The sequence below is a fragment of the Mauremys mutica genome, chromosome 10 (assembly GCF_020497125.1).
Source record: "Mauremys mutica isolate MM-2020 ecotype Southern chromosome 10, ASM2049712v1, whole genome shotgun sequence".
Classification (NCBI taxonomy): domain Eukaryota; kingdom Metazoa; phylum Chordata; order Testudines; family Geoemydidae; genus Mauremys; species Mauremys mutica.
In genome coordinates this window covers 44,651,719-44,676,161 of record NC_059081.1, presented here as the reverse complement: position 1 = coordinate 44,676,161, position 24,443 = coordinate 44,651,719, and the positions used below count along the sequence as shown (strand labels likewise).

Genomic DNA, 24,443 nt, shown 5'->3' with positions numbered 1-24,443 from the left:
CCAGTTACATTATATTTACACTCATAAGCATATTTCCATTAACATATGGAGTGCAATGTTAAGCTGTCGGTTTGATTTTTTTGCATTTGAAATATACAATCTATCATCACAATGAACCTTGCCTTTAACATCTTGGACCAAAACTGATCAAGCCTAGAGTTAGGCTCCTACATAAAACAGGCTTGATTTACAGAGTTGCTGAAAAACTAGACCTCCTATTGACTTCAGTTGGTGTTGGAGGTACTCAGGACCTCTGTAAAATGAGCCTGATTTTCAGTAGCTTAACTTGAGACTACCAGGTTTGAAAATGTTGATCTAAATGTCATGAGCACATCTAAATAGCAAAGGAGATTTGTCAAAAAGAAGCTTATCGGTCCTTTCATTGAGGAGGAGCAACTTGTTTTCCAAAGTACACTGGACAAATTTTGGAAATGTAGTAAAACATTTTATATACTTACAACTACTGAATAAGTTGCATATTCTATTACTCTCTGTAGTAGAAGCCAATGAAAATCAATATTTGCCAACCATTCCCACATAGTTACCCCAGATATTTCTTATTTTAACAGTGAGGTGACTGTTGACAAATGTTGACTTTCTAATAGTGACTACTAGAGTAACTCATAAAGTGATAGTCACAGTAGAAATTAAACACTATGGGTATGGCTCCATTCAGTGTATTTCCCAGTTCTACAGTAGGGAACACAGTCCTACAATATGTGGGTCTTGTATGGGTTGTGTACTTCACACAGGCTCTGAACAGGTTAATGTGGGCCTGAGAGGCCACTAGGGGTACTGGGCTGCACCTGGAAAGTGAGCCAGACCTAACTAGAGATGAAGCCCAGCTAGGGAGGAGCTGGGTGGTGACTATAAAGGCAGGAAGTCTGAAGCAGAAGCGGGGCTGCAGGGAGGAGAGAAAGGAACTCTGCAATCACTCTCTGGGATTAGACAAATGAGAAACTAAGAGGATTAAAGAGGAAGCCTAGGAGGGGAGTAAGCACTGTGATCCTTGCCTGAGTAGAGAAGGCTGGTAAGTGACATGGGGAGAAACAAAGCAACCACTGAGGTGGAGCAAGGTCTGGTGGTCCACTCTCAAAGAAAGGCAGGAGCTGGACTTCCAGGGAGAGTGCCTTGGGAGATATTCAGCTGAGGAACAGAGCAGGGGAAACAGAGCAAAAAGGAGGAATGAAATGTCATGCCTAAGGAGGGCAGATGTTGGTACTCTTAGCTTGTTGGGGTATTTCTGGGGAAAGCCCTGTTAGTCCAGGCCCTAAAAGAAGGGTGAACAAAGAGAGATTGTGAGGAGACAACCTGAGAAAGAAGCTAAGGTTGGTGGAAGGCCAGGGAGGTTGCAGAGATGGGTTTGAACAGACAGACCTTGCCTGCTCACTACAGGATCCCTAGGCTGGAATCCAGTGTAGAGGGCAGGCCTGGGTTCCCCTAACAGCCACCAGAAGGGCTTCACACCACCTTCTGATATAAGGTAATAAGGACAATGGAGATCCCCAAGAGAAGTGTCTGAGAAGTGTCCACAGGGCATGGAGTTGGGGCTGAAGACCTTTTTCTAAGGACACTTGGACATTTGTTTGTTGTCTTTGTTAACCAGGAAAGGTTGGAACTAAACTGTGGCCTGGCAAGAGTCACATGAAAAGGTGGACTATCACAGGACCATAGCAACCATCAGCAGGGGGGGCTAGACAAGAAAGAGCAACTACACCATGCCCAGCCACAAGGAGGCACTCCACTGGTGAGTCCACTCTGCACAGGGAACCTTTAAACATGGAAATACTTTCCTTTGCTTTTTTTCCTTATCCCCTTTCTTCCCTTCGTAGCAAATAGAAATTGGTGATTGGCCCCTGGTCTTTGCTTATTTGCACCTGCAAAAGAATATAAATGGCTATTTTAAATGCTTTTGTGTATTGAAATCTTCTCCAACCATATTTATTTAGGGCATTCAACATCTAATATTAAATCTGTTCTTTTACTAAAAGAAACTCTGAAGATTATCTGTAAAACCTATGGGGAGCCTTAAGTCTTTGTGGCATTGCATCAGAGGAGTAAGTGAAATCATAAGGAATGTAAGTGGTCACAAAGAAAAATCATAAATTCAAAGGAAAGATAGCTATTGAAAAAAGGTGTCTCCAAAAGAAATGCAGGTCACAGGGAGAAACTGGAGTAGCGCAAGGTCACAAAAATCTTCAAGATTATGTCATAGAATTGAAAACAAGATAGTAGAGGCAGAGAATGCAGCTAGTTTAGTAGTTACCAGAATGAAACTAATAGAAACAAGTTACGTAAAAGCACTAGCAAAGTCAGTACAAACTAAAATTTCCATCATGAGAAATGAGTTGTTTATACTGCTCTATATACAGTAACTCCTCACTTAAAGTCCTCCTGGTTAACGTTGTTTTGTTGTTACGCTGCTGATCAATCAGGGAACATGCTCATTTAAAGTTGTGCAATGCTCCCTTCTAACATTGTTTGGCATCCGCCTGCTTTGTCCTGCTTGCAGGAAGAGCAGCCTGTTGCAGCTGGCTGGTGGGGGCTTGTGACCAGGGTGGACCGGCAGCCCCCCCATCAGTTCCCTGCTCCCCTAAGTTCCCTGTGCGGCAGCCGCCCAGCAGGCTATCAATTGCCGGCAGTTCAGCTGTCCCTCCCCCCACTGCCATGTGCTGCTCCTGCCCTCTGCCTTGGAGCTGCTCCCAGAGACTCCTGCTTTCTGTGTAGGGGAGGAAGGGGGGGCTACTGTCAGGGTGTCCCTCTCTCCCCTGCTCCTGCACCCCGCTTACCTCTTCTCCATATAGAGCAGGGAGAGGACACAGATGGAGAGAGACAGAGAGAGCTTGATTTTCAGATCTCCACTGCACAAAGTAATTTACTGTCTGCTGCTTTACATAATACTTCAGGGTATGTCCCAATGGCATGAGTGATTGATTACATGTATGGAAGTTTCATAATAGCCAATAATATCCAAGGTTGGTAATAAACCATTGAGCTCTCCTAAAGCAAATATTGCTAGTGAAATGAGAAATCTTTGTACCCTAGCAGACATCTGGTTCATGAAAGATGTTCAGGAAATCTGAGGTAGCGCTGAAAGCAAGATGCACTGTAGCCTATAATGTAAAGGTATTGGACTCAGTGGGGTATGAGGTAGGAAGTAGGCACATATTCATATTCTATTTGCCAAGCATTTTATGTACAAATCCTAGTTTATTTTAAAAGTATTTCACTATGATCAGTAACCATGGTGGGGAGAAATGCCCTTTAATATATTGTGTCATTTTTGTGATATCTTTCTGCAAAGCATATCTGCTCAACCTGGAGGCGGGGGGAAAGAAAGTGGTCATGCATTATTTTGTTTGGGGTCATATTTAGGGGAGAGGGAAGGGTTTGCTCTGACTCCCCACTCTCCACTGAAGAATGTAAATTGAAGGAACAGGAGCCATAATGCTTTATTTTTTAACAAAATGTCATCTCAGCCTGGAAGAGAGTGAGAACTTCTGCTCTTGAACATTCTGAATATTCCATTTGGCAGAACAAAAATTTGTGGCAAGTCATGCAGGAGACTCAATCGCAGAAGAGACCCCAAGAGACTGCAAGCAAGCAACCTTGCAGTCAAAGCTGATTTTTCAGCAAGTCTAGTTCAAGCTTAGTATCTTCTCTGTACAGAACAATTCTTTCAAATGTCTTAAGCTCTCATAAATTAACCTTTGTGTAACAGAGAATCTCAATTGAGAAGTCCTTTTGTTTACAAAGAGCTCACAAAGAAACCATTTGTGGTGCATCCTTCAGGAAAGTGTAAGGGAACCACATATTCCAACAAAAATAAAACACAGGAAATCCACTCATTTCTGATGAGTTGGAGCCAGGGGGAAGATTAAACTGTGTATTGTGGGTATGAATGTAATGTTCCTGAAAATACTGAAGAGTGGAATCCTCTGGATATCCATGGAGAAGATACTGCCTGTACTGCATCTTTTGTGGCAGTGCAAGCTTTCCTCAAGGTGCCACTGTCTTGTTCTGGAGGGACCACTCCGATCCAGAGGGTCATCCAAGGCCATCAGTTTAAACACTGAAGCTTCTCTTGTGAACTAAAAATGTGCTTGCATTTTATACTAGCACAAGTAGTTAGTGCTGTTACACACATCTGGTATTTGCACATGCAAATGTTTTTTTCTGACGAAATATATTAGTTGCAATAACTGCATGTGCAAATATAGACTGGCAGTGGCATGCACTTTTTTGTGTTTATCTTGCCTCCAGTCTCCCTGCCCATTCGGACCTTGGACTTGCTTCAGAAGCTAGCTGGTTATCTTCTGTGGTGGTGTTTGCAGTTTTGGTTATGTGGACACGTCTCATCTGAGACCATTAAGAACCACCAGCTGGTAACAATTTTTGAATGCTACAAACCTGGGTTAGATCTTCTGAACTGGCCAGTTGTAGGCAAAATTTTCCATATTCCATTAACTGCCTCTTCAGATATCCAGGCCTTGAAATGATACTCTTATATGTATGTACATTTTATAATTGTTTTCTGTAAAACAATGTGTAAAGAAACAGCACTTTACTTTAGAATCTTGATTTTTCTCTTATTCCCACACAACTGTTCTCCATATATTACATTTGAGAAGGAAGCAAATAAAGGCATCTCCAGAATTTGTGACTGTATGTCTACAGCTCCTTACAATGACAAAGAATTCTGCTGTCATTTGGTACGATAGAGACCTTGCTGATTGACCCATTGACATCATATTTTATTCAGTGACAATAGGGCCAGACTTGAACACATCAGTCATTTTCACAAGATAGTGTTCATTCTTTTTTAAAGACTATTATGGTGTCAGTATTTAGAAGGTGAATTTGTGTATAAAAATGAAAGCCAGACATGACATGAATGACTAGCTAAATATTGCCAACTTCTGCTTAGGGACTGAAGTGTAGAATTGCAACACACCCATGTACACAAATAGAAATGTGTGTCAGGAATCTTACTAGAGAGCTTACTAGAGAGCTGTAATGCATGTTTTAAATAGTGATTTTTATCACTGCCTTATCTTATATTTGTATGCCTCTGCTTAGAGGAAAAGGGGACACAGCTCTACTGGATATCTTCAATGAGACCCTAGTGTCCATTCAGGTACCCATCTGCAACCCTTTGGAAAATGGTAATTTGTAAATATTGAGCACACTCTCCCAGGATAGAACATTGAGATTATGTGGCGTTTGGGTCCCTTGAATGCCCAGAACTATAGTTGATACATAGAAACATTACTTTTAATGAGGAGTTGTGAGGTATTGGCTAGCCCAGTATTTTTTTCATATTGTGGCTCACTTATGACAGAGATCATCTCATAGATTCCTTATGACCAGCCCTGCTCACAAACCTTTTCTATACTATCTACAGTGCTTGGATACATGAAGATGTAATCTTCAGGTGGTTCTAGGAGGACAAGATGAAAATAAGCCTGTTTTAAAATTCTGGGTGCAGTTTCCCAGTAATGTATCATTCTGCATCTCTTTGTTTCTTCTCCCTGGGAGTAGGGCTGCCTACAGCACCCACTGTTCTAATCTCTTCAAGTCACTTTACATTTTAGTTTTGTCCACTTGTGTTTACCACCTTTTCTGCTGTGGTGTATGCTGTACTTTCCAGAATGGCAGTGAAAGTCCATGAAGCTGTAATAGCAAGCAGAATAAAACTGCAGATAAACTGTGGATTTTCCCTCATCCACCACCTTCTAAACCATGGCCAAAAAAAATGTTTTGAGCTGTTTCCAGTTCTGATGTCTGCCCCATGTCCTCCAAGTCTAAACTCGTTTAACATTTGCCTGCTTGTCCCCAGATTGTTCATTTATCAAGTTTGCCTTTAACTTGCCAGTGCTACTATATGAAGTGTTATAGATGCCACCTGTAAACAAAATTTTATTCAGAGAATAGAAAGATAGTTTAGGGGAGAATTAAAGAGGACGACATTTTATTTAAATGTACTGTGAAATATACCATGCTGAATACCACTTTGTTTGGTATGTTTTATTGAACAGCACTTTGGAACAACTCAGCTCTTGTGATTGCCTGATAGTTTAATATCTCTGTCTGTCAAGTAAACACCTGCACTGTATGCTGTACACTTTGAGATTTTATAAAGTAGAAATATTGGAAAATGAAACTGAATGAATGAAATCTCAGAACCACTCAGAAGAGTGATCATATCTCTCTGTAAACCCCAGAGGATACAAGTCCTAATGTAACAGAGATTCTCATCTGTCTATATGGTAACATCATGTGGTTTTGGAGCAGAAGATTCCAAGTACTAACCCTGTTTACAGCTGCAAAGTCCATGCAGTCCCAGTGTACCGAGTACTGGAGCTGATGACCAAGTCACTGAAAAGTTACATAGTGATAAGAAACAAGATACCTTCAGAGGCTCCCATGAGTATCTAGCATAAGGAATTGATTTACCATGAAGTAAATTTATGTAATTCTTGTTTGTATGACCAAGAACAGATTCATTCCTAATCCTTCCCTTGAATGTTATTAACTTCCTGAGAACCACTGAATGTACAGTGTGGATGAGGAAATTAGATATCCCACTGCAATATAGTGCATTATCCAAATACAGGTAATGGGGTGTGCTAGCCCTTCAAAGCAGGCTACAAGCCTGAACAGTCCTGTTAACTAATTCAGCTCAAAAAGGAGACATTCTCAATCAGAGCATGGGAATTGTAGGCCTGGTTCCAAGCCATGCTGGGAAAGGGACCAGGACTAAAAGTAACCTTCCTTTTCCCAGAGTGAGAGAAACCAGGGAGGAAGCAAGAGCTGTTGTCGTTCTCACTTCTGAGATATCCCTGGAAAGGTACAGGCTGCACTAGAGGATGAGGGAACTCCTGGGAAGAAGTAGGCTGTTGGCCCCCTTTCTGGAGAGGAAGCACTGGGAAAGGTAAAGAACTCTGGATCTCTCCATCATTGCCTGAGAGAAAACCTAAGAGGGGCAAAAGGAACATAGGGGAGAGCCTGTAAGAAAAAAAGAAGGCTTGAGCAGAGGTCTTGTGGTGTTAAAAGGTCAAAGGAAGAGGTGTAGGAGGCTGGCAACAGGAAGGCATCCTGGAGTATCTGAGGAGAGGTAGATCTTAGTAAGTGACTGGGGAGAAGTGAAGTGGGAAAGTTTAAGGATGGATCAGAGGGCTGCTTCACCATTAGGGTCCCAGAGCTGGACCTCCACTGAAGAGGAAGGGGATTAGTTCTCCTAAACCTCAAAGGGACTGTCAAGTGAGGTGTTGCTGTCATGCCCTGGAAGAAGAAAGAATACTGAGAGAGCCTCAAGGGAGGGCACAGCCACTAACAGTAGCTGGGCAAAGGTGAACAAAACCTTTCATTCCTCTGCACCTAGGAGGGAAGACCTCACAAACTAAACATGAGAGAGGGGGGAAGGGTTGATACAGACCTTCAGAGAGGTCCAGTGGCCCAGACATGGAGAGGAGCAGGATGAAGAATAATTATTGCAACTACTTGTTTGTTTTAGATTTTCATTACCCCAAAAGGAGTTGAAACTACTGTACCAGAGTGAAAACCTCAGGTAGCAGCCACATCTGAAGGCAACAGGTAAGCAAACTTCCTCACACTCTGTAATATCCCCATGCTCTGAAATAGACACTAAGAGTGTGCAGTAGAATCATTTCCTAGTGAAATCTTTTTTTTATTTTTCCAAAGAATTTCAGTATCAGCAGAGATTCCCTATAGGCTGACTTTGAATTCACAGACTTCAATTCACTGAAACAATTTGGGATTTTTAGGCTACTTAAACAGCTGTCTATTTATTACATATTCTCAGTCACTGTTATATCTGAAAGCCTTCTGAAAGCTTCCCAAGCACTTAAAATTTGACATAACAATTTGTCCTCCTCTCCAGACAAGACAAATAGATTGTATCATTTTTAGGTTTTGTTACCCTGTTCTTGTTTGCTCGTGTCTTATGTATATGTTTTGTGATCAGTGTGTTTGAAGAAATTATCGAGGGAAAGCGAAGCCGAAAGAATAGGTTTTGTATTTAGCTCTGAAAATGAGATCAGTGGTTGTTTACATCTCTTGTGGGCTCTGTAGTTTAAGCCCACCTGCTGTCTCCAGCAGAGCTGGGCAGAGAACAGTAATTCTGTTTCCTGGAGGATTTCAAGATTTGTTTTTGTTCCCTGGGGATCGCTGACTCTGGGGAAGCCCGCCAGACTAACTACCTCAGAGTCAGGGATCTCTGCAGCCTGGGGTCCCCTGCAGCCCACCAGGCCAGCTGCTTAGCAGCCAGGTAAGTGAACTGGCACATTCCCAATCAAAGCCTGGGTTCAACTGGAAGTTTGCTGAAATGTCATCTGCTCTGTGAAACACTTTGATTCTGATTATTCAATGAATTTTGATGGAAAACATTTTGTCCAAAGTTTTCTGACCAGCTTTAGTGTCCAGAACTCATGGACCTCCATTTTTTTCCTGTGGAACATGGCTGTCATGAGAAATCATGGTTGTGGAAGGACATAGGATACCAATCCTGTGGACAGCTTTGAGCGTTGGGACAGTGTTAGATCTTGAACTGGACTCTGCATTCAGTGGGGAGCCAGTGGAGAGAGCAGAACACCAGAGTGAAGAGATCATTGCAACCTGTGTTGCTTAGCAGATAATCTTATGCATGGAATACCATCTAGGGCTTTTTTCAGTGTCTGTGGCTTCATACTTAAATACCAGGCACCATGGCAGTGTCCAGAATTAGAAGTGAGTGGGTGAGTTGTATGGTTGGTTTTGCTGCAGTGGCTACCATCAGAGTATCACTGTATCTGAAATCAGTAATAAAAATGTTCCACTATATGTCCTAATTCTACAAAAAGCATGGGTCGCTGGGATGCTTCATAGGAAGTTTCTCCTGTTTGTATTTGAAAAGGCTCAGAGTACTGGTTTTTGATGTGACACCTTCCCTGTCCCTTCCAGAACTTAAAAGTGGGTGGGTGGGATGGGATGGGGTGGGGGAATAGCCTTACTTTTCTTGGTGTTTGGATCTGTAGTTCTGGATCATGAAATCTGTTACATAGAAGAAAACATTTTTAATATACTTTCTGTACGTGCAAGGAAAAAAACACATGAAAGTTATTTTCGGCATGTAATGTGCTATACAGTACAGTGTGTGATAATACACTGACTGGCAAATCAAAATGCTTAACATAATTAGGGGCCATTTGGTGCAGCGAGTATCATTTAGTGCAGTTCCGGGGCTCCCAGTGGAGTTCTGCTGATTGACAGCAGCAGATGAGGATCTGGCCCAAGGTTACCTGTTGAAAAGTAGTATTCATGAAGTTAAAAGGTGATTGAGATTTAGCAGAGTTAGGTTACCTGTCTCCTTTAAATCCTGAATTGCCAATCTGTGGCCTTAAGCTCAGTCAGCTGGCTTCTTAGAAAGAAGATTGAGAATGAGTCTGAGCAAAGGGTAAAATTCTCTCTCTGACCTTTTGGAATACCCAAGAGAGATGGAAAGAATTGACTGCCAGGGGAAGGATTTAAGTTGACATGACAATTTTAAGGCTAACCAGCTGCCTGCTGACATTTTTGTTGAGTATTATACTGCATCATCTCCAATTCATTTTTCTGTATTGAGTCCCTCAGTTCTGTTGCTTGATAACACAACATTCAAATTACCTACATGCAATACTTCATATGTATGAAAAAAGGGAGAGGTTTTTTTTTGACATTCCTGTTTGTTGTTCTTGAGGATTAGTTAAATTTCTGTCTCGTACAAATAGGACTATGAAAGCAAGTGAGATAAAGAAGTGCCGAGGTTATTTGTGAATTTGCTCTGGTGTGTAATACCCCAATAATAAATACAGAAAGGAATGAAAATCACAGTATTCATGCAATGCTACATACTATGTTACTTTTTAAAAGGGTGTGAGATAAAGCTAACCTGACCCAGTCACTTGCACCTCCCATTACGCTTTATATGCAATATTTAATAACCTGCTATGATGTGAGTTTTCTCCAGGCTGTTCTTATAATTTTTTCTTGTAAACAATTAATGCTTAAATCGTTCACTTGTCCCCATCCTAGAGGCTTGGAAGGGGGACATGTAGCACTGTGGCACATTTCCATCGCACTTTCCCATGGAGTTGGAGATCCACACATGGAAAAGATCAGGGGAGGGAAATACCTGGGGGACAATGGATGTCCCCCCCAATCAATTGTAAAAGGATTTCACAACAAAGTGAAAACTGGCATAGGCTCTTAAGATCAGTGGAACTACTTGTGCTTAAATTTAGGCAGTTGCTCACATACCTTGCTTGATCAGAGCCCCCGGTCCTACTCTTCTAACTGTGGATCCCACGTTCCCAATAAGGGTTTAGTATTGCAAGTCCATGCAAATTAATTGTGATGTGCAGAGTATTACTCTGGTCAGGTCCTGCTTTGGACAAGCAAACCATTTGCATCCCAGCATTCAAAGGCATTTCTCCTCACTGAGGGTTGATTTCCAGTCCAGATTTCAGCTTTCCGTTCCCAGCTGCTTCAGTACTAGAGCTCTTTGTTTGGTGTGGGTTTGGGTTTTTTTGTTTGGGAGTGGAAGCAGGGTGAGTCAGAAGAACTTGTTTTTAATGGCGAAAGAGTTTATTTCCACTCTGTTGTATTTCAAAATGGCTAAAATTCTGTTTGGTCAAATAATTTAGAACAAATTGTCACTGTACTACAGCAATGTGATAGATGAAGTCAATATAGAATAATTAGAAAGAAAATCCAAATTAGATCTGTAGACTATAAAACAACTATAGAAAAGAGGCACTTGCGAACAGGATGAAGTGGTAAATTATTTAAACTTAGTATTACTATAGTGCTATAGGTATGCATGATGCTTTACAGATAAAGTGGAGTGCAATTCAGAATTTCCATCCATTGGAAAATTCCAACAGTTCAACATTTGTTTTTGTCCCAAATTGGAACCAAAAAAAGTTTTTTTTTTCATGATACAAAATGTCTGCAGAGTTTCAATTTCAGAAATGTCTAAATGTTTTTCTTCACCATTTTTGACTGAAATGTTTTGACATTCCCGAAATCAGTACATTTCATTTTGGTTTAAGTACGCTCAATATTAAACTGTATTTTTCTGTTGCCTCATAGAAGCTGTAGTTTTGCAGTCTGATGTCCTTCATTCTCCACTATAGTCCAGGCTTCCTGGCTGGACTAAACATCCCATGATGCATGCAGAATCACATGATCTCCATAATGCACCACACAGAGCTTGGTCAGAGGAAATCGGCATAGCATTATGTAAGATATAGTCCTGCAGAGAGTTCGTCTCATAGGAGAGAATGGGAGCCTACACTCTAACTCCCATACGGTAATGCATTGATTGGGAAATATATTGTTGTGTTTTATTGAACTGATTCAAATGAAATGTTTCATGTCAGTTCAACAAGATGCAATATTCTGACATATGTTCATATTAAACATCTCAATTCAATATTCCCCAATGAAAAATGTCAAATATATCGCAAATATTGAGGTTCTCTCCATGGAAAATTTCAATGTTGCAGAAACTGCATTTTCAGTCAGAAAATCATTTCCAGTGAAAGATTCCCAATCAGCTCTATTTACAGACAATTAAAGAGGGGCCAGTCCTGCCCTGACAAGCTTACAGTCTAAATTGGCTTTACACAGCAAGGAGGGAGAAGTCCAAGAGATGTGAAAAGGCGACATGGGAAGATGGGGCTACAAAAGGAAAGCTGATGAGACAAGTACTGTAGGTTGAGAAGGTCTTGAAGTTAGTGTGGGTCAGTTCTTAGCTTATAACAGGTTTCTGCACTAACTTGTACTGTTTTTACATGATGGGCCATGCTGAATAGCCAAGTGAAAACTAAGGAAGCCCTGTTATAAGCAATGGCATCACCATGTTCACTCACATAGGCCAGAGCTGCCCTACTTAGAGCTGGGAGGGAAACAGTTTTCCCATCCCACAAGTATTTGAGAGTTCAATTCTCTTTCTTCCCTTCCCCCACTTTGGGATGAAAATATATACAAACCAAAAAACTGTTCTTGTTTTAGGTCGAGTAAAACATTTTGTTTCAATTTTGACCTTTTCTCAGTACTTTTTTCAGTCTAATTAGCTTACTTTTTGAAATGAAAAGTTATTTAGAATCACAAACCTGGAATTTTTCGTTTAGAAAGTGTTAACATGTTTGGTTTTTTGGTCAATTGTTAACTTTTTCTCAACATTTTTTCGCAGCATGAAATTCGCTGAACCCAACCCTGTTTCACAGACAGTTTCAGTTTTGAGGAATTGGCATTTTTAAATGGGGGAAAAAAAACATTAGTCAAGATTCCCAACTAGCTCTAGTCTTTTTTTCCTGCCTGAGGACTTTTACCCATTGGCTCCTCTCCCGTGTTTCTCTCAGATGTGTGAAGCTCAGTGTGCACATTTCAGAGAGACACATGAAAGTCAAAGAATCTGCACCCATTTACACCACCAGATTTACTGGCCCTCAACCTCCAGTGAGCAAACTCTCTGAGACTCTGGAGAAGTCTCAACTAAGGCCCACCCCCCATTCATGGGACCTCCCGAGTTCTAGAATTAAATAAGTTATTTCACAGGTGGTTATTTGCTTGGATTCTTTGAGCTAATAAGCACAAGATGAATTAAATTCATAAATTCCAAGGCCAGAAGGGACCATTGTGCTCATATAATCTGAACTTCTGTATAACACAGGCTATAGAACTTCCCCAAAATAATTTCTAGAACATGGCTTTCAGGAAAACATCCAATCTTGATTTTAAAATGGTCAGTGATGGAGAATCCACCATGATCATTGGTAAATTGTTCCAGTGGTTAATTACTCTCACTGTTAAAAATGTGCATCTTATTTCCAGTCTGAATTTGTCTAGCTTCTACTTCCAGCCATTGGATCATGTTATACCTTTCTCTGCTAGACTAAAGAGCCTATTATCAAATATTTGTTCCCTGTGTGGATCCTTAGAGACTGTAATCAAGTCACCCTTTAACCTTCTCTTCGTTAAGCTAAATAGATTGAGCTCCTTGAGTTTGTCACTATAAGGCATGTTTTTTAATCCTTTAATCATTCTCGTGCTTCTTCTCTGAACCCTCTCCAGTTTTTCAGCACTCTTCTTGAATTGTGGACACCAGAACTGGATACAGAATTCCAGCAGTGGTTGCACCAGTGCCAAACACAAAGTAAAATAACTTCTCTAATTAAAATAATTTCTGTGGTTGCACAGACATGAAGCTAAAACCCCACAGTCACGGTGTAATAGTGGCTTGTTAGTATCTTTTAGAAGCAATGGGAAAAAAATTCAGGAGTAAGAAGCCTGAGTTCCATTTTCTAAAGTGACATAGGCATTGAATCATTGACTCTCAATGAGATTTATGCTCATCAGTTCCTAATTCACTTTAGAAAACAGATCTTAGGCACCTAAATCACTTAGGTGCTTTTGAAAACTTTTCAAATGCCTCTAGTAACATGAGCATCAAAATGAAAGCCAGAAACTCCCAAGTTTTAATCCCTGACACCCACTTACTGTGTATAATTATATATTACATTAGAGCTGTAAAGTAAAAAAGCCAGAAATGGATGGCTGTAATAGACAGGATATAATTGTCTGCCCGTATCTCAGCACACATTTCAGATATGCAAACCTTATGTTTTAGGTTTTGTTACATTGTCAATCACTTTGTCCCTTGCTGTCATGGCTATCTCATTCTCATTTTGACTCAGTGTGCCTATGAGTTGTGGTTTCTCCCTTATGTAATATACTCTATAGCATGTTTGAAACTTGGTACGCTGTAGATAGTTTTCCTATGCAACAGTTGTCAAATACCCTGTCTTTTTGGCAGTCATTTGTGTTTACCAACTACATACCTTTCTCCCTAACTCTGATCAAAATATCATGTTCGGATACTTTACACTTGAATTGCTTTTTAGCTAATAGATTTTTATTTTTAAACAAACCTTTAATACATTTCTAAACATACTAAAAGTAATTCATGCAGCCTTATATCCTTTGAGCGACCAAACTTAAAATCAAGGGGCCTTTGGAGTCAATGCAATTACCCCAGGGATGAATTTGACCCATACATTTTACAGAAACAAACACAGAGTCTAGGAAATAAAACTACTTTTTTATATATATACATGCTGGTAGCCATCATAGTTTGGGAGCCACAGCTGTTTAAAATTGCAGGTTTTCAATAGCAAGCCTCAGCCATCACTATAATTATTATTATTTTATCAAACACAATCCCAGGGAGTATTTTAGGCTGACAAAAGACGTCTAACTCTTTGTTTATTCATTGCTCCCTGTATAGTGCCCTCCGCACCTGCTGAGTTAAAGTACTGTTCCTCCCCTCTTTAATACCTACTACACCAGGAAGCAAAGGTCATTGATAGAGACACACTAGTGTCTGGATGAAAAAAACAGCAGATCTTTCGATCTAAATATAAATGAAGCAACATGAGGAACTTTAAACAATAGACGTCTGGCAAAAATACCCAGACCTCAAAATATGGAGCACTTAAATATCAGCTATGCAGAAATAACACCATAATAATCCAGGAAAATATAGTCCTATCTTTATCTATAGAATACCTATAGCAAGGGCAGCTGCAGTGCAAGTTAATGTGTCTTATCCTTGTGCTGGCGGGACCTGCTCAAAGTGAAGGCAGCTATTTGAGTCTCCCTGAGTATTCATTCACTGGCCTCTTTGCTAGTAGTCTCAGCTGCCAGTGCTGCCAATTGCAGTGAAGATTTTTTGTGATAGGGACACTTCACCAGGCATTTGAAATAGGGTACCAAATTCTCATCAGATGGTCAATTTTTTGCCACTGACAACCTAGGCAAGAGTCAAGACAGTGAGTGACTTCATATTTCATTACCAGCTTGCACCTCTATCCACTGCACTGCACATTTGAAAAGGATTTCAAATAAACAACTTCAAAACTGCACATCTCTGGGGAAAGATCCATACCTGAGGTAAGGTAATAGGTCTGATTTGTAGCTCCTGTATTACTGATAGAATGTACACATGTAACTACTCTGCCTAGTCAGCTGGTGCAATTAGGTACTATATTTTGTTTTTATAAACATCACTATGTGCCACCCTCAACTTCAATTCCAGTTGTACGTGGATGCAAAATTATGCCCAACATTGGAGGCTGAGTTGATGAGGCCCTTTACAAAAATCATTCCCTTTGGTGTAGAAGCTTGTTTAAACTTAGTGGTTTCATTATTAAATAATGACCAAAAAAGAGTTAGACTGAATTCTGACTGTTGTCTATGGCTTTTCTATTCTGTTTTTTAGATGTCTGAAATTAAGCAATAATTGTATATATGTGAAGAGCCATTGTTTAGCTCAGGGGTTCTCAAACTGGGGGTCATGACAGTCATGACAGCCTCCACCCAAAACCCTGCTTCACCTCCAGCATTTATAATAGTGTTAAATAGTTTTAAAAGTGTTTTTAATTTATAAGGGGGGGGTCACCCTCCAAGCCTTGCTGTGTGAAAGGGGTCACCACTACAAAAGTTTGAGAACCACTGGTTTAGCTGGTACTATCATTAGTTACTAGGGACGGGCAGTTAAAAATGAATGTGAAACATAGTACACAAAGTAAAATATAGTAATGTTTCTTTAGCAGTTATGCTGAAGTTGGAATTATGTAACATACATCTGGCTCACAAATTAGCAAATTGGCCTGTTTATAATATAGTTGGGATGAAAAAAATCAGTGATTGGTTAACAATCCATAATAATGGAATTGTTGAAATGGTGAAATATGTCATTAGCAGCCTCTTTTAAAACAAATGTGGCTCATTAATTTATTAGCTTATTGATCTCAACAGTTTTAGCACCTTCCAAATATACTCTGCAGAGATATGTTAGCTTGGGCTAGATAAATATATCCTACTCAATTGCTACATCACAAAATACCAGGCCAGCTTTGAAAAGACATACAGTGGTCAGAAAAGGGCTTTTTTTTACTACATTGCTTTAAATTATAGCAGCTGAGAAATGTGAAAGCCCTGTTAGGTCATCTTGTCATTTCTTCTGCCAGTACAGGACTGTGGATTTCTCTAAAAAGTGTTACTGGTATCTAGCACTTGCTTAACTATGTTGTAGTTGAAGGAATTTTGTATAAATATAATAGAATGATGTTATCTGTGTGTATAGATTGATATTTTAAAATAAAAATATTAACAACTGCAAAGGATAATATCAGCACTTGTAATATGTGATAAAATGACATATGGTACTCTAGGCTGATTGTGTAGATTATGATCTGACACATTTTCAATATATTGTAATGAACTGGCTTGTGCTTATGTATACTACTGCCACCTACTGTACATAATCTGAAGAAAAACTGTATGCCATAGGCCCTAACAGTTGATGCAGTTTTGACTTAACATCTCCTTTAGGTCAAGAGATAAGAGCCTAGAATATTTTAGAGAATGAAAATCTGACTAGTTCCCCAATACCATCCAGAACTTCTGAATGGCCATTGTGCAGAATGGCAACAATCATGAAATCCTAGGTGGTTACTGATGTGTAGCAAAACATTCAGGTGCTCCAAAAATATGGAAGGTTGCAGTTATGGAAAAATTAACACACCAATTATGTACCAAGCAAAATAGACAGGACAAATACTTAGATATTTGGTTACTTATTATTCAGTACTCAAAGTACATTCACACACAAAAAACCACAGAACATCTGTCCAATTTTTAAAAAATATTTACATTTGATAGACATACCTGGTCTGTATATATAGAGATTTCACTCAATTGAATAAAATCACTAGAAACAACATAGGTGGTGCAATGAGGCTCACTCTGTAATATGGTAACACCCTGTTAAATAGAAAGCTGTAATGACTGTATTAGTGTCTAATGTCTCTTTAAACAAAAAACCTAACTGCTGAATGATTGTTTTGCTTGATATTTACATGTCAAGGATTTGTCAACTTATTAAAACTTCCTAAATAGTTTTTAAAAATGAAAGGCAATGTTTGTTCTTAATTCCTGCGAGGATCTTCTCTTTCAGCCTCTCCTTTAATAACCTTAACAGCTATTTTTAAGTTATAATTTGTACTTCTATTTTTGCCAGGTAATTTTCTAAATGTGAGTATCAGTCTGACTCACTTGGTAGTCTCATAAAAGCATTTTTCCACTAAATGAAAAGCTGTTTCTCCTGCTTCCAGAGTTCTAATAGAATTATTTAATCTGTACATGGATTTATTAAACTTGTAATTAGTTTCTTACAGGTACTGTGGTTCATTTACATTTCTGATTATGACACTTTCTTGTGTGTCTTTTGAACTTTTGTGATTCCTTAATTGCTTGGCTAAACAGGTAGGGCCAAGAGCCCAGTCATGCCTTCACTATGCATCCAAAACTCTCATTGACTTCATTAAGAGATCTGAGTGCACAAGGAATGCAGGATTAGGCTTCAGATAAAGAAGCTTTCTTCCAAATACTTGAAGGGTGAATACTCCAGGAAGGAAAGGAATTGTCTCCGGTGCTCCAGTTATAATACTCACTTTTGTACAATATTTTGTAAAAGAAAATGGGCTGAATATTAGGGGGGGGGGAAGTCCAAGCAGTGAAGTCTTCCAAGGGAAGTTGAACAGGGCCAGAGCTGGGAATAGAACCCAGGGGTCCTGGTTCCCAATCACCTATTAGAACACACTCCTAAACTTGAGACAGCAAACGTTAAAGGTTTATCAAAAACAAATGTATCAGGTTGATAAAGTGTTTAGTTGGAGTTGTTAACGTGTAGCATATAGCTGTTAAATGCCAAATTCTTCATGTAAATGCTACAAGAGAGATTAATGTTGTAGTACAGTAAGTGATATTAAAGATCCTATTTATTTGAAAATTATGTTTGTGCTAGATTTCCATAAGCTCTCATGTGAAATCCTTGTTGTCATACATACATACTTCTGTGGCTTCAAACGGAAGAAAAAAATACACAAATTCAAAACAAACAAACATTCTTTTCCTGTGGATCCATTTACCTCTCGAGAGAGATGTTCTCTCCGTGGTTGCAGTGAGGTTGATTATACCACTTAGATTTGTGTGACATCTATTTGGTCTAGGCTGCTCTGTTTTGTGAAAATTCAACTATGTCTCTCTTACGTGTCTATTTTTTTGTATTCCTTTTCCATTAAACTGGATTCCTTTAGTATTTCTGCAGATATTGATTTCAGATGAATGTCTAAATAAATTCAACTGCTGGGTGTTCCTTTTTTGACTTGGACAGTCAATATGTTTTCTTACTGGTTTGTTTACAGTATCTCATAGGCAGGGCCGGTGCTACCATTTAGGCAAACTAGTCGGTTGCCTAGCGTGCCAAGATTTGGGGGCGCCAAAAAGTGGCGCCCCCCAAAAATTTTTTTAAAGCCGTTTCAGCGGCCGCTGCACTGGGAGGGAGAGAGAATCTGAGCCACCGCTGGCAACCCAGAGGTTCCCCTGGGTCAGCGTGCAGCTGGCAGCCCGGGGGTTCCACTGCGCAGTCGCTGCTTCGCTTCTCCTGCCTCCCAGGCTTGCTGCGCCAATTAGCTGTTTGACACCGCAAGCCTGGGAGGAGAATTAGAGCAGGGGTGGCATGCTCCAGGAGGATGCGGAGCAGAGGTGAGCTGGGGTGGGGAGGTACCGCACGGCTTCCCGGGCCAGGGGGTGCCTCAGGGCAGGGGGACGGGGAGCTGCCACAGGGCTCCTCACCTCTGCTCTGCGTCCTCCCCAACACGCTGCCCCCGCTCTAATTCTCCTACCTCCCAGGCTTGCGGCGCCAATCAGCTGTTTGGCGCTGCAAGCGTGGGAGGAGAATTAGAGCGGGAGCAGCGTGCTCGGGAAGGACGCAGAGCAGAGGTGAGCTGGGGTGGGGAGGTACCGCACGGCTCCCCGGGCCAGGGGGTGGGGAGCTGCCGCGGGGGGGGAGCGCCTCAGGGCAGGGAGGGAGCTGCCGGGGGGAGCGCCTCAGGGCAGAGAGGGGGGACGCAAGGTGGAAGTTTCGCCTAGGGTGCGAAAACTTCCTTGCACTGGCCCTGCATATAGGATTCATGACCTTGTATGTTTCCACAGTGCCTTTCCATTTTAGAGCAAATTTCTTCCCCACGCTTCTGAACAGTTTAGGACTTTTTTCTGAAGTGCAACCATTTCTCTTCCAGTTATGGCTATTCAGAGGAAACAGTCATCTTAGTAATTATGTGGCTGCTGTAATTAGTAAAATGATAGTATCACAAATAACTTTGCCTTAGAGCCGTTAGGAGTACAGAAAATAATCAGAAAAGTATTTAATGTGTTTGTGCACTCAGTGTAATTTGCTATTTCATAATATATTATACATGGAAATTTCACTTCAGGGATGGCTATTATGGAACAATAACTGGGCTGCAACAACTAGAGCACTTGCAGCTCTGCATGCTCCTAACATCTGTCTAGCCTTTGTTCCAGCTGGTCCTAAGGCATGGCTCTAGCTCAGGACTACGACTTGTTCCAACGGCTGAGACTGTTAATGCAACACCCATTTCTGCAACCGTAGGTAGAGGGCATGAGATGTAGTGGAGGGCATTTTAGGAGTGGTTAGTCACTTCGAGAAGGCAGCAATGTGCCTGAGTGAAGAGATCATGCAGGCATGGTGAAGTGGAGACAGTTGATGCAGGTTTTAATAGCTGTGGATTCTCCCTATATACTGACCAGTATTTCTGGAGCAGGCACAGGCACAGAGTGGGGGCACTGCATCATCATGCAGACCTGGGATGACCAGCAGTGGGTCTTCCACCTTAGGAAGCAAACCTACATGGAGGTGTGTAAGGAGCTTGCCCTGACTCTCCAGCATGAGGACATGCAGAGGGAAGCCAGACCAGTCCAGAAGTGGATTGCTATTGCCATCTGGAACATGGCTATCCCAGACTGCTACAGGTCCATAGCTAACCAGTTTAGTGACGGCAAGTCAAGTGTTGCTGTGGTGGTAGAGGTCTGTGAGGTAAGTACTTCTGTGACTTACCCACAGGTGGTGAACATTGCTAATGTCCTCAGAATAATAGCTGGTTTTGAGAGAATGGAATTGCCAAACTGTGCTGTTGATGGCACATACGTGCCCATTGTCTGTCCTCATACATGGTGCATGTGAATATGTCAGCCAGAGCGGATAATGCTCATTATGATTAACCACAGAGGCAGGTTCATTAATCCTGGGATGCTCCAGCAGTGTGCATGATACTGGGGCATTCTGGAGATCTGGTTTGTTTATTTGGACAAGAAGGGACTTCGTTCCTTCCCAATAATATGGATATCAACAGGTGTCTGTGCCCACTGTTAATTTAGAGGACCTGCCTATCCTCGACTGCCCTGGATCACGAAGCTGAACCCTGATTTAAGAGCACCTGGCAGGAGAAGGTTTAATTAAACACTGAGCAGTTGTAGAATGGTGGTGGAATGTGCATTTATCAGACTGACGGCAAGATGACACTGCCTAAAAATGCATTTGGATGCCAGTGTGCGCAAACGCCCTCGGTGTTATTAGGGGGTGCTGCACCGTGCACAACATATGCAAGGATAAGGGGGAGAACTTTTGTCAGAAGAGGGCTGAAGACAGTGCTGCTTTACAAGCTCAATACAGGCAGCCAGAAAGCGTGCCTCTAACGAGAGCTTGTCCAGGAGAATAAGGGAGGTAAGGGATGCCCTGTGTGTCCACATCTTTGCTTTGCACAGGAAAATGTGATTATGTAGAATAATGTGATTTTCCTGTACTATACATGTCCATTTATTTGTTACTTAGATTGTGAGTTCTTTGAGGTTGGGATCATCTTTTTGTTCTGATTGTACAGCACCTAACACAATGGGGTCCTGGTCTGTGACTAGGGCTTTTAGGTGCTATGGTACTACTATTACTAATATTATGAGAGTCTAATAAAAGCTTTAGTTTAAACTTCCTGCCTCACTCTTGTTGCACTGGGATAGAGTGAACAAGGTACATCTGCCCATGCACACGTCCTTTCCAGAAATCCAGCAGTTGGCTCATTCCCCACCCTACTGTGGAACTGTCCACTGGCTGCACAACATGGTAGCATGGAGGAGAGCCAGTTGTTGATAACTGGACCAAGGCAATCCATGCTGGAGGCTGGCCATCAGGCTAAACAGCTACTTGAACAGTTCCCTTTATTACTGTTGGTCCTGCTCTCCCATCACCCTGTTGTGCTCAAAGTACTCAGACACCATTCTGTCCCTGTCCTGCTACAGCATTTCCATCTGCACTTCTAGATGCTGGTCTGACCTGTGGCCAAAATCCTTCTGCATGTCCTTGACCTTCTTAATTCAAGATCATCTCCTCAAGAGGCCTGGGTGGTTATCTTGGTCCAGCAGGAGTCATAGCCCTGCAAAGGCAATGAAAGACCATATCTTTTTGTCCAAACTTTTTGTCACAACAAGGCCACAAGTTGCACCTTCTGTCTTCTTGGTTTGCCTTTAATAATCTCTCTGCATTTGCCTGCTCAGAAGCAGCTGCATCCCAGGTCACCTGTTCACCAAAACAATGGTAAATACTCCATATTTTATTTTTAAACATTCAAAAAAATTGGATGGGGGGAGGGGTAGCGAGCACAGACTAGGGACCCCTGACCAGTGATTGTATTAACATTATTTCAGGCAGTGGTGACATTAAAAGATGTTAATTTGTTGGAGATTCTAAACAGGAAGAGGGAACCATTTTTCCAGACCATCCATCTATGGCAGAGACAGTTCATCATCTGGTGACTGTTCAGCAAATTGATGAATGGAAACAGCTCATAAGCTGGTAGGTAGGGGGGAAATTGTGTGGACCATCATCAGTTTCTCCTGTATGAACAGTTCTTGAGCATAATCTGCAAGGAATGGATGAAAATTTGGGCGAGCTCACAAACAGGATGCTGAAGTAGGATGCAGAAGGTTGCTTGCAACAGACATGATTTTCAACCCACCAGACAGGATGCCAAGTACTGGCGGTACTGAGAGGTATTTTAAAGTACTCTGCACTTAATGCATCCACAAGTCATACAGTGAGATTTATAATCTAGGGGGGCTTCCTCTGGCAATACTTTAATGCTAAGGAAATGGCATGGCTTTTGCCCTCCAGTGAAGCAAAGGCTTCCCCACAGCATGTAATATCCTCCATAACGATAGTTGCATTGGCCATAACCTGGCAAACTCCTCCCACTTACACTTTAATTTCCCCCTATCAATCAGTTGTGGCTCTGATATTGCTTCCTTTCAATTTCATTCTCCAGCCCCTTCCCCTAACAAGCCAGTCAGCTCCAAGCAGAGGATGTCCTCCAGTCCCCCTGCCTGCGTGGTCTGCTCCAGTGCTGGGTTCTGGTCCAGCTGCTCTGGTCTCTCTGTTGGCAGGGTCTGTTCCAGCTCTGCAGTTTCTCTGCCCCATTTCAAGAATAACTCCATTTGGTCTTCAAGAGCCCATCCAGAACAATACTGAGCTCTGAGCAGGGCTGAGCACCCACTTAATATCTTTGTAGTAGGGACAGGCTGACGATGGTTTTTTTCTAGACTTGCCACTAGCATCTCTTGTCTTGAGGTTGCAATCTTCAGGTTTTTTTCCTCTCCCTGAACTCAATTGCTATTTTAATCCCCTCCTTTGCCAATATCTTGCAGATGTCATTGCACAGGTGATTTTGGGTACATCTCTCCAGAACCCTGTTGTGAACCTCTAGCCAGCTAGCAATGTGCTGGGATGAGGATCTCCTATATCAGGGGTCGGCAACCTTTCAGAAGTGGTGTGCCAAGTCTTCATTTATTCACTCTAATTTAAGGTTTCGTGTGCCAGTAATACATTTTAATGTTTTTAGGTCTCTTTCTATAAGTCTATAATATATAACTAAACGATTGTTGTATGTAAAGTAAATAATGTTTTTAAAAAGTTTAAGAAGCTTCATTTAAAATTAAATTAAAGTGTAGAGCCCCCCGGACCAGTGGCCAGGACCTGGGCAATGCGAGTGCCACTGAAAACCAGCTCATGTGCCGCCTTCGGCACCCGTGCCAGAGGTTGCCTACCCCTGTCCTAGATAGTATTTCTGTTCAAGTGCTTTGTAGAAATGAAGGGGTCACATGATGTGTGAGGTTTAAACATCAACTATATATATATATATATATATATATTATATATATATATATATATATTATATATATATATATATATATATATATATATATATAAAATCTGAATTCTGGTGCAGAGTAAGTGAGTAGATAGAAGGACAGGAAAATACAGCCCAAAGGGAATTGTGGAATGGTACTCAAGGACTATCAGAACCAGAGTTCTGTAACCCAGGTTTCAGCCTGATGCACAAGTTAGAGACCATGTTAAAGTGGGATCTGGACTCTAACCTATTCCCCCAGAAGGATGAGCAAGCCCAGGCTGAAAGTATATATAAACTTTGGTCTAAAGGTTCTATGTGTGGGAGGGAAGGGGAGGTTTGGGATAAAACTCAGGTAAGAGCCCGAGTTAACTCTGCAGTGAAAGCATACCCTGCATGTGCAATTTTATGTCACTTCTAAAAGCCATACATATACTTTACATTTGTCTTCAGAGGATTATTGGTCTAGTGCTTGATGGTAATTGAACAGCTTGTATCTGAATTTTAGAGGTATGTACAGGAACACTAATTAGATCAGATAAGCTATTTCCTTTCTGCAGTATTGGCTATAACAGCTCAGGTCAATCATTTATTATCCAACCTCTTTAATGCTTAGTTTTTGGAGTGATACTCTTAATGTTTAAATAGAGAGATGCCATGCCCTTGACTTGATTATATTTCCTAGTTATATTTGTGTTTCAGTCATTGAATTTTTTTCTTTGTAGAATAGTATTGATCTGGTCTAAGTTAGTCTCTCTATTACCTCCAATTATTATTTAAGCAATGGTTAAGGGTCTGACTTTTATGCCAGTTTTCTGGTTCAATATTGATATACATTGTGTTCTAAATAATCTCTTTTTAAATGGATGGATATCGAGCTGCCTCCACCAAACTTCCTCGGACAAATTTGGTTTTGACATAATGCACCTAAACATCGTAACACATTTAAAAAAAAAATTGGTAACCATCTTTGTGTTCTGTTAAGCATCTTAAAAATTTGATTAAACAAGACCTGATAAACTGAGCAAGACAGGCACAGCACAGCATGCCAGTAACTCAGCAAGACCATTAGGTCATTTGTAGACATCAAGATTTCAATTTATATGAGTGGAGGTGTTAGGAAAAACCTGTATGCCCTTGAATACTAATAATGCTGACCAATAATAAGTATATTAAAATAAAATCAAAGTATACATTTACAAAGTAAGCAGCCATAACCAGTGTTGTGTACAGTACAATTTATTGGTGGTCATTATCAGATTTTCATTTTTATGGATTCCTTATATTTTAATAGTGTCT

At 40.9% G+C, this 24,443-nt stretch overlaps 1 long non-coding RNA gene across 1 annotated transcript in view; it reads left to right on the top strand.

Annotated features, from left to right (window-relative positions):
- Positions 1-24,443, top strand: part of LOC123343437 — a 35,537-nt gene that overhangs the window by 8,847 nt on the left and 2,247 nt on the right. The window contains exons 2-4 of the long non-coding RNA XR_006572241.1: positions 1,607-1,747; positions 6,785-6,934; positions 7,517-7,596. This is a non-coding gene — a long non-coding RNA (uncharacterized LOC123343437). The remainder of the gene's footprint in view (positions 1-1,606; positions 1,748-6,784; positions 6,935-7,516; positions 7,597-24,443) is intronic.